Source organism: Nicotiana sylvestris, chromosome 12, assembly GCF_000393655.2.
Source record: "Nicotiana sylvestris chromosome 12, ASM39365v2, whole genome shotgun sequence".
NCBI lineage: Eukaryota > Viridiplantae > Streptophyta > Magnoliopsida > Solanales > Solanaceae > Nicotiana > Nicotiana sylvestris.
The window spans coordinates 91,183,209-91,194,958 of record NC_091068.1 but is presented as its reverse complement, the minus strand read 5'-3'; positions in this window follow the sequence as shown (position 1 = coordinate 91,194,958).

The window sequence follows — 11,750 nt, the reverse complement described above, 5'->3', positions numbered from 1 at the left end:
AAGGCCATTGCTTATGCTTCGCGATAGTTGAAGATTCATGAGAAGAATTATCTAGTTCATGATTTGGAGTTAGCAATCATTGTTCACGCACTGAAGATTTGGAGGCACTATCTATATGGCGTGTCATGTGAGGTATACATGGATCACAAGAGTCTACAGTATTTGTTCAAGCAGAAGGAGCTAAATTTGAGGCAGAGAAGGTGGTTGGAGCTATTGAAAGACTATGATATCATCATCTTATATCATCTGGATAAGGCCAATGTGGTGGACAATGCTTTGAGTAGAAAGTCAGCCAGTATGAGCAGCCTTGCGTATATTCCGGTCGGTGAGAGACTGCTTGCTTTGGATAGTTCAGGCTTTGGCCAATCAGTTCATGAGGTTGGATGTTTCTGAGCCCAGCCATGTGTTAGCTTGCACAGTCGCTCGTTCTTCATTATCTGAGCGTATTAGAGATCGGCACTATGATGATCCTCACTTGCTTGTCCTCAGATACACGGTGCGTCACGGGGGTGCCAAGTAGGTTACAGTTTGAGGAGGCCCATAGTTCTCGATACTCTATTCATCTGGGCGCCGAAGATGTATCAGGATTTGCGGCAGCATTATTGGTGGAGGAGGATGAAGAAGGATATTGTTGCACATGTGGCTTGGTGTTTGAATTGTCATCAGGTAAAGTAAGAGCATCAGAGACCTGGTGGTTTGTTCCAGAAGATTGAGATTCCTGAGTGGAAGTGGGAGCGCATCACTATGGACTTTGTTGTTGGACTCTCACGGACTTAGAGGAAGTTTGATGTAGTGTGGGTTATTGTTGATAGGCTGACCAAGTCAACGCATTTCATTCCTGTGGCGGTTTTCTATTCTTCTGAGCGGTTGGCAGAGATCTATATCTGGGAGATTGTTCGTCTTCATGGTGTGCCCGTGTCTATCATTTTTGACCGAGGTACGCAGTTTACCTCACATTTCTGGAGGACAGTTCAGCGAGAGTTAGGCACATGGGTCGATTTGAGCACAGCATTTCATCCTCAGACGGAGGGCAGTCCGAGCATACTATTCAGATTTTGGAGGATATGCTCCGACTTTGTGTCATTGATTTTGGAGGCTCGTGGGATCAGTTTTTGCCTTTAGCGGAGTTTTCCTACAACAACAGCTACCAGTCGAGCATCCAGATGACTCCCTATGAGGCTTTATATGGTAGGCAGTGTCGGTCGCCGATTGGGTGGTTTGAGCCGGGAGAGGCTCGGTTGTTGGGTATGGATCTAGTTTAGGATGCCTTAGACAAGGATAAAATCATTCAGGATAGGCTTCGTATAGCTCAGTCCAGGAAAAAGAGTTATGCCGACCGTAAGGTTCATGATGTGGCATTCATGGTCGGCGAGCAGGTGTTGCTTCGGGTGTCGCCTATGAAGGGCGTGATGAGATTTGGAAAGAAGGTCAATCTAAGCCCTAGATTTATTGGCCCGTTTGAGATTCTTGTTTGAGTGGGAGAGGTGGCTTACAAACTTGCATTGCCGCCGAGTTTATCAGTCGTGCATCCAGTGTTCCATGTGTCCATGCTTCAGAAGTATCATGGCGATCCATCCCACGTATTAGACTTTAGCATCGTCCAGTTGGACAAGGACTTTTCCTATGAGGAGGAGCCGGTAGCTATTACACCGACAGGTTCGTTAGTGAAGATTGAAGAGTTTCCCTTCTATACGTGTTCAGTGGAGAGGTCAGCCTGCCGAGGCAGCTACCTGGGAGTCCGAGTCCGATATGCGGAGCTGATATCCTCATCTTTACTCCGACTCAGGTACTTTTCTTATGTATGTTTGAGGACGAACGTTTGTTTTAGAGGTAGAGAATGTGATGATCACTCGTTTTGAAAGTAAATTCTGTGTTTCGAGGCCGTAAAACCCTCTTTTTGTCTCACCTCGATTTGCGTGTACAGTAAAATAAGGAAATTGGCTTTTAAAATTGATTAAAGTTGACATTGGTCAACATTCTTAGTAAACGAACCTAGACCCATGATCCGACAGTCTCATAGGGTCCGTAGTAAAATTTGGGACTTGGGCATATGCCCGGCATCAAATTCCGAGGTCCCAAGCCCGAGAAATATATTTTTAAAGAAATTTATTTGCTGGAAAATATAAAGGCTTTTAGAAGAGAATTTATGTAATTTCGTTATAGTATCGGGCTCGTATCTTGGTTCCGGGGCCCGGTACAAGTTTAAAATAATAATTAAGTTGAATTTGTGAAGTTTGGTAAGAATAGGAGTTTTTTTAGTGTAAATAGAATCTTTATTTGAGAAATATAGAAATTTTGATATTCTTGAGTGATTTCATGAATTTGAGGATTATTTCATAATTATTGATATTATTTTGATTATTTGACTGCACGAGTAAGTCCGTATGATGTTTTTGGACTTGCGTGCATGTTTGGTTTAGATCCCTGAGGGCTCGGGTGAGTTTTGGATAGGCCACGGAGTAAATTTGGACTTAGAGAAATGGTTGTTGCAGGTTCAGTTGTGTTGCAGGCTCTGATCTCGTAATTGCGAGGTCAGGCTTCGCAATTGCGAGCCCAACAGGCTTGGCAATTGCGAGGGCTTGATCGCATTTGCGAAAAAAGTCCAAGCCTGCCAGTGTTCGCAATTGCGAACCTTCATTCGCAAATGAGAAGTCATCAAGGGAGGGCCAGTATCGCAATTGCGACAATTTGTTTGCAATTGCGAGGTAAGCAGACCATGCACAGGTTCACAAATGTGAGGCCTGGTTCGCATTTGCACAAATGCGAGCTTCACAATTGCAAACCTCCTGTCGCAATTGCGACATCTACGACCAGTTAATTGGGATTTAGACGAAATTTTCTTCATTTTTCAAACTCTCTCAAACCTTAAGCTCTCTTGGGAGATTTTCTAAAGAAAAGTTCTTCTCCAAATCAATTGTAAGTCATTTTTAACTCAGTTTCTTCAATCTACAACATCTTTTTACATGATTTCAATTCAAAATCAAGGGTTTTCATGGGGGAATTGGGTATTTTTGGGTAGAACTTAGGATTTTCAATTTTGGGAATTTGGACCTTGATTTGAGGTCCGATTTCAAAACAAATTATATATTTGAGTTTGTCAGTGAATGGATAATAGGGTTTTAGTTCGAACCTCGGGTTTTGACCATGTGAGTCCGGTCACATGGAAGTAGCAAACAAATTATATTTTGACTTTTTGGGGAAATCATTAGAAAACGAATTTCCATGCATTAGAATTGATTCATTTAACATTTATTGATATCGCTAAGTAAATTGTGGCTAGATACAAGCGAATTGGTGGTGAAATCTAGGGGTAAAGTAGTAGTTGAGGCTTGATCGTGTTCGTGGCATTTAGGTAAGTGTTTGGTCTAACCTTAGCTTGAGGGAATAGGAGTCTTGGTCTTATTTGCTATGTGTTAATTGTTGAGTACGACTGTAAGCACGTGATTTTTGCCCTATATGAGAATTACTCCCAAAAAATTCAAAATAAAATGATTTTCCTTGGTGTGCAATTTTGAGAATTTTGTGACATTTTGGATAATTATTTGTATTTGTCTGTGCATGTTTATTTGTTAAATTAATAAAAAAATACAAAAATATGTCGCATTTTGCATGTAGGATTTAATTCTACAATTTGTTAGTAATTAAGTTTGTTTACAAAAAAAGGAAAATTACAAAAATAGGCATCTTTGCATTTTTAGCATTTAATGTCCAAATATACAATTTTATGCTTAATTATTACTTAATTGTGCGTTAATTGTTATTGGGAGTTAATTTGCACTTTTATAACTTAGTTTAGTTCTTAATAATAATTTAAGTACTTTTATAATTTAGTTTCAGAAAAATAAAAGAAGAAAAGAGAACAAAAATACAAAGAAAAATCGGATTGGACCACTTCTTCAATTTTCAACAACAGGCCCAAATAATTGCCCAACCTTCCCCATGACCCGGTCCACTTCAAACCGGGTCGACCCGGTCCGCCCCATTAACCCAAATACCCAACACCCTTCTTCATTTTTCAAAACACAAAACAAAAACAAAAAATAAAAAAAAAACAAAAAACCCTAAAAACTAAGAAAAGGATCCGCCCCCCTCCCTTGGCTTCTTCTTCTCCAAACTTTCCAAACACGCCAACGTCCATGGCTGCCCTTCACCAGCCCCATCGACGACCAACTCCTGCTCGCCTCACGTCTTCATCATCCTCACAAACCAGCCACGCCGGCCAGCTTCCAAGCAAACCCCCCCCCCCCATGGTCGAACCAAACAGCTCCCTCCTTCGCTGCGTTCTTCTCCTTCTTCAAGCCTCGTCGACTATGACCACCTAACCATCGACCAACCCATCACCACTAGTTGCTTCTGTTCACTGCGTCGACCAACCCACTGTTTGCTCCTTCCGTTGTTTGAAGCCCCCCATCGCCGCTGCTTCGTCACGGCCAAGCTCACGCAGCTACTACTGCTGTCACTGCCCTCGACGGACTGCTGCTGCTCACGTTTCTGGGAGTTAATCTGCTGGCCATGGCAGCATCATCGTTAGTTGCTACTGCTTCATCGTCCAAACGGACCCAGCCGCGCTGCTGCTTCACTTCATCTTCTTTGAGCTTAAGCTCACCATGGCCAAGCTGTTTCCGGCGCTGCTTCTTCTGCTTTCAGCTTCTTCACGTAAATCGCACCCCAGCTTCTTCAGTCAACTTCTTAAATTCGAGTTCGTCGTTGGTTAGTCGTCCGTCGTTTCGATCCGGTTAGTAGATTTTTGAGTCTTATTTTTGTCCGTATTTCGTTTTGACGTTTCTCGAATCTAAAATCCGTAGATATTTGATTTTTGGTTTTGTTCATGTTCATATGTTTTGTTGAAATAATTTTCAGATTTCAAATGGAAAATTTAATTAGTTGTTTTTCATGTTTATTTCATGTTTGTTTTATTGTTTAGGTAAAAATTTGTTAGTTTAATGTTTGTTAAATTCAGATTGGAATTTAATTAATTATTTCTTCAATTTGTTTCATATTGTTATGTATTTTCCAGAAATTATTAATGTTGTTTGAGTCATTTAATCCGTCATGGTTGTTGTTTAAAAATAGATTTAGTTCATGTTCATCTTTGTTTGAAGTTCATGTTTAATCCAGTGATTTAATGTGAGTTTCTGTTTGTTTTTGATTTGTTGATTTAGTTTGAATCATGTATTTTGTTGTTTGTATTGTTGTCTCTTTGTTCATTCATTTTTGGTCTAAGTTAACCAGGATTGGTTCCCGATATGGTTAATTTACTTCCATTAATTTGGAGTTGTGTTGTTCATCGTGTTCATATGATTTGTTGTTGAAGATTGTTGAGAAATTGGTCATCTTGGCTATATTTTGGTTAAGTTATGATTAATTGTTTGTTTAGAGCTGATGGGGGTAGTTTGGTAAATTGCATTACATTCAGGGGTAGAATGGTAATTGCAATAAGGACGGAGGGGTAGTTTGGTAATTGAACATTTTGATTAATTCTTTATGTTAAGCATGGGGGACAAAATTTAATGGGGTGGTGTTTGATATAATTGTTTAACATAATGGGGGACAAAACATAATGTAGTGGAGGGGAATATTGCATTTGTTTATGTTAGGCATGGGGGACAAATTGTAATGGGTTGGGGGTTGATGTATTTATTTAATGTAGGCATGGGGGACAAGGTTTAAAATAAAGAAAACATTAAGTAGTGGGGAAAAGCATGCCCTTGGGGGAATAATTTCGGGTTAGGGATTCAAGACTTGTCTTGCTATATATAGAGTCATTCTTGACATTAAAAGAGGACGAAAAAACATTGAAAGAGGACCGGAAAAATTAGAGAAGAAGATTTGAGATAGAGAATTAGAGAAGAGTAGAACAAGACTTAGGACTTGAACATTTAAACAGATTTTTACACTTGAGAGCAGACAGACTTGAAACATTTTGAGAGTAAAAGAGAAATGCAATTTGAACTTTCACTCGAATAATTTCCGTTTGCTTTTCTCGAGTGTTATTCAAAATCAGTAAACTACTGCATCTTGTATCTGTCTCTCTTCTGCTTTGACTGCGATTGCACTTTGGTATTGCTGATTTTTCAATCCGTTGCTGGGTTATTGTACTGGTTGTTACTGGTTTGCGGGGTTGCTGAACCTACTGTTGCTGTGTTATTATTGCTGCTGACTTCTCCTTCTTTCGTTCTTGTACTGCCGTTTCCAGGTACATATTTGTACACTCTCGGCTTGAAGCGAAATGAAATATTAATCAGGCTCTTGTTCCTGTTGAATTCCTTTTGTTTAGATTTGTGTTTGAATTAATTTTCCTTTCGTTGTATAAAAATGTAGTTACTTGATTAATGAGTAATGAGGTTACATATGTATAACTTCTTCATCTAATAATGTTAGTTTAAATTAATCAAAGAATAGTTAATCTGTTTTGATATTGTGGTATGCCAATCTCATGTTCTCGTATTATTGAATAATAAAATATAGAATGAAAGCAGTTTTTCTTTGTACAAACTCGATCGCAATTTTCCATTCGCATTAGCCGTAAACTAATAACTAATAAGTTACGTTTTTTTCAGCATGTAATTAATTTAGAGTTTTTCTTTTATTTTAGAGACGAACTTAATAGAAGAAACGTAGCCACTATAGGTTTATCCTTTTAAATAAAATGAGACGAGCCTCGCCAAATAAATCACACATCGCTGGGGCCCTCAATAAATGTATGTGTTAATTACTTAGAACTCGGGATCGGCCGCTTAGCGAACTTCACGGCCTTTTCTCAAAATAACCCTGCGCTAGTCGCTTTAGGCGCGTATTTAATAATGTTATCTCCTTAAACTCGGGTGCACATTTATGTGACCCAAATCCAAATCTCAACGAAATCGAAATGTGTCTCTAATCACGGGTACATTGATTGTGACGTGGTCTGAGATGTATTTCCATGACATTGCAAATTCTTTTTAATAATGAATGAGACGAGCCTCGACAAACAAAAAATGCACAAGCTGCGGGGCCCTCTAAATGTATATATTAAAATACTTAGAATTCGAGGACAGGCCGTTTAGCGAATTTTACGGCCTTCCCCAAAATAACAAGACGCTAGTTGCTTTAGGCGCGCCTTTAATAATTTATTTTCCTTAACTCGGGTGCACATTTATGTGACCCAAATCCAAATCTCAACCGAGTCGAGATATGCCAAACAACTACGGGTGCATTGATGTAACGTGGTTCGAGATATGTTTCCACGACGTTGCAATTCTCGTAAAATAATAACAATAAGTAAGAAAGCGGTAAAAAGATAAAATTTTGCACATAAGTTCATATTTGTATAAAATCAGATAATCAAGCCGAATATAACAGTTGAGCGACCGTGCTAGAACCACGGAACTCGGGAATGCCTAACACCTTCTCCCGGGTTAACAGAATTCCTTATCCGGATTTCTGGTGCGCAGACTGTAATATGGAGTCATTCTTTTCCTCGATTCGGGATTAAAATTGGTGACTTGGGACACCCTAAATCTCCCAAGTGGCGACTCTGAAATAAATAAACAAATCCCGTTTCGATTATCCTTTAATTGGAAAAAACTCCCTTGTACCCTCTCGGGTATGGAAAAAGGAGGTGTGACAGCTCTGGCGACTCTGTTGGGGATGAAAACCCAGAACCACTGGTTCAGGGTTAGAAATTCGAGCTTAGATAAATTGTTATATTTGGCTTTATCTGATTTTTACATGTTTGAGCCTAATGTGCTAAATGTTGTTTTTACCGCTTTGATATTATTTAACTGTATATATAAAATGTGCCGAACCCCCTCTCTTCTCTCTCTTGAGGAGTGCACGCTGGTCGTGACTTCTTTCTGTTAGTGTCATATACCAAAATAGAACGAGGATTCAGAGGAGTTGCAAAACCGGATGGCCTTTTGGTTACCGGTACACAGCTCCCATCCTCGGCTCGAGTTGTCCGCTCGGGTAAGCCAAGTCTAGAACAAACACCTAGGCTTTAAAGCTTAGTATAACAAAGCCTCATGCCGGATCCCTAGTAGGAACGCTTATTTGCATCATGTGCATTTGACTTAGGGGACTCAACACAGGGGTTGAGTCCGTCTAGGACAGGTGCACCAAAAATGAAAATGACCATCCTGATGCATCTTACTTGCTGCTACTTGCGCATTTATTTGATTCGGACTTGTGTGTTGACCGACTTTTGAATATCAGGAATGATATTTTGAAATTGAAAAAAAGAAATAGCGGTTAGGGAATCGATTGTATATTTTTGAAAAAAATCCAATGCCCAAATACTGTCAAAACTCTGCCGAAATTTTGAAAAAAAATATATCTTATTAGTTGGTTTTATTAAAAGCAAAGGAAAAATAGAAAAAAAAAAGTCGTTGCTCTTCAAAAAAAAAATAGTTTGTCTTGCCATGAAAATGAAAATGCAAAAGAGTCTTGTTTTTAAAATGGTTTTTTATTTATTTATTTGTTTACGAAAATGCCAAAATAAAAAATAAAATAAAAAGAGTCGGTCGTTGAAAGTGGTTTTATTATTTGTTGTAAATATATATATATATATATATATATATATATATATATATATATATATATATATATATATATATATATATATATATCTTTATTTGTTGCAAAAATATTTGTCTTGCCAAAAAGTCTAGAAATGTTTTTTAGACCCCCAATTTTCAAAACAAAAAATCCAAAAATATTTTCCATTATTTGACTTCTTTAGAAAGTCTTTTTAATTATTTTTAAAAAAATATATATATAATAAGAAAATATCCGAAAATATTTTCCTTCTTTTTTCAAAATTGAAAAGAAAATTCAAAATTCAAAAAAATATTTTTAGAAGCATTTCTTTTATTAAAGGTAAAATTCCGAAAAATATTTTCTTTTTCTTTAGAATAAAAAAAACAAAAAAAAAACAAATGAAAATTCAGAAAAAAATATCTTAGAAGTCTTTCTTTTAATCCAAAAAAAAAATACTTCCTTTCTTCTTTTAAAGTAGTTCTTTCACAAATTCAAAAAAATAATAATAATAATAAAATAAAAAGTTAGTTCATTTACTTTATTCAAAACTACCCGAACTACGCGGGTTTGATTCTCACCGGATGTGAGATACGTAAGCAACCCTCATCGGGTCCAACCCCTTCTTTTGCTAAAATAGCCAAAAACAAATAAATAAGCAAAAAAAAATGTCAAAATTTTAATTTTGTCATGATTAAGTCGGGTGATGCTGTTTTGTCAAGACATAGCCGAATGTTCCCGAAAGGGACGCCGGAAGGCTGACTTTGCATAAACAGCCACCTTTTGGGACATGTCTAAGATTTGGTCCAGTTACCCACACAGCTTTAAAAAATCTTCGTCCTCGAGACGCTGAAGGGCCGTGTTTGCAACACCAGGTTTTTATTATAATTTGGAAAAAGAAAAAAAACAAAGAGTCAGCGGTCAGGTGAATACCGTTTGGGCTTTTGGTCAAAATAAGCCGAGCCAGCTTCGGCAGTGTCTTAAACCGTTCTTGCCGAAATAGCCTTAGAGTATCTTTTAGTTGTCGAAAGGCTATTTTCGTAAAAGAACGAACAAGTTTGTAAAGTGTCATAAACTAATCCTCCCCGGCCTCAAAATTCATGTGAAATTGGGAAGGGGCCACATTTGTAAAAATAACTGTTTGGTTGCATTTGTCAAACGGAGAAAGGGAGTTGGCCTTTTGTTTTTGAGTTTGTTTGATTTTCGAGTTTTTAAGTCATCCTTAAACCTCTGAAACCCAGTTTGTTTTATTATGAAAATTGATAAAAAAAATGTTTATTATTGTTTATCTTTTATTGGTCACGAACTACGCTCGGTCTGATTTATGCGGGGTCATGATACGTAGGCAATCTCCATAAGATTCGACCACAACAAAAAGAAAAGCAAAAAAAAAAGAAATGAAAAAAGGGAAAAGAAAAGAAAAAATGAGAAAACAAATCGAAAAAAAATGAAGAAAAAATGAAAAAAAAATCGAAAAAAGAAAGAAAAAAAAAAGAGAAAAAAAAAAGAAAAAGAAAAAAAAAATGTTATTAATAATGGGGACCGACGGAGTCCATTCTAACCTGTTTCGCTTTGAATCACAAAGAAAGTTAATGTGGTTGGTTTGTGGTAAGCCGGACAATGACACCCAGAACATCGCGCAGAATCCTATTGGGAACTTGTTGACGGAGGTTGATGATATTGAAGCTGGTAATGGTCTTGGCAGTATTGATGCAAAGCTCATTGGCTAAGATGTCAGTTTTTGATAAAGTGGGAGGCCGCTCCGTTCCTTGGTTAGCAAGAGAGAAGCTGTTGGTGGCTTATTTTTGTTGTCATTTCTGTTGTCCAGATTATTCTTAGGGTTGTAATCCGGATATTGTCTTGTGTCAAACCTTCTTATCTTTCCATTTTGTCATAGCGGTTTGTTTAAGTTTTGTCCCGTTTGTTTTTTTGGGTTTTGTTCTGGTTTGTTTTGTTTTGTTATTCAAACCATTTCACCGGTAGTCTAATGCAAAATCCGGTCTTTTATTATTTCCAATTTTCTTTTGTTTAATCCTTTTATCATTTTTATTCAACGCCGATTCTAGTGACATGACATGCGCACACAGTTTGGGCCTAATCTTAAAAGTTAATCATAAAACCCTGGGAAGGTGATCAAAGCATTTAAAGGAAATAAGAACGGTTTGAGATTATTTGAAGCCCGAGTCATGTGGAACTGGGGCAAGTAAAACATAAAGAAAACCGTTAAATGCAAGATTCGCCAAATTGGCATGAGGGTCGTGCATGAGAGTGAGAGTGTCGCCCAGCAGTGCTTTAGAAATGACAAAGGAAAAATAAAATGTTTAACATAATTGTCAAAGTCCAGCACCATCGGAAGAGACTATAAATCTATGTTCAATTGTGTTGTTTGCACTTGGCATGTTTTGAAGACTGGAATGACGAAGGCATTTTGTTCTGCTACCTAAACACTTTATCCTTCGTTACCCCTTTTGAGCCTTATTTATTTTCTTTCATATCCCCCGTTCGGAATCAGTAGCAACGAAAAAAAAAAGAAAGAAAGAAAACAACAAAAAAAGGGAAAAATAAAAGAAAAGAAAAATGATAACAAAAAAAAACAAAGGAAAGTCAAATGAAAGCAGAGGAATTGGGAACTACGTTTGACCTAATTCCTCAAAGAGGATACGTAGGCGCTTCACGGCTCGGTCATAGTTTTGAAAAATGAAAAATCAATTAAAATATCCCCAAGCAAGAAACTGGGGCAAAGGTTGCAAATAAATCTAGTTTCCGAAAGTTGTAATTTTGAACCCAGAATTTATTTTGTATTTTTGAGCCTTTTATACCCTTTCTTTCTAGCCCTATCCAAAAACCTACATTACGGTCCAAAGAAAGACCTTCTGATCAGTTTTCAAAAGATGCCAAGTCAGACAAACGAGAGTCTTACCGGCGAACATAACATTTTGTTCCACAGCAGAAAGGACTCTAATCTCCAACAGAGAGAGTCATACCGGCAACACTCCAAATCCCCAGCTGAAAAGTGATACAAATGAGAGAGTCTTATGGGTGAAAACCTTCACAGACACCATAAGGCGATGAAAGCTGAGAGAAAAACCAAAATGAGATAGGCTTGATAGTGAAAACCCTTCGGGCACTACAAGTCGAATAAGATTGAGAACCAGATGAGGAATTGCCAATTGAAGGTCTTGAAATATGACTGACAGCGGAGGATAGGCCATATGTGCATGTCATGACCATTAGAG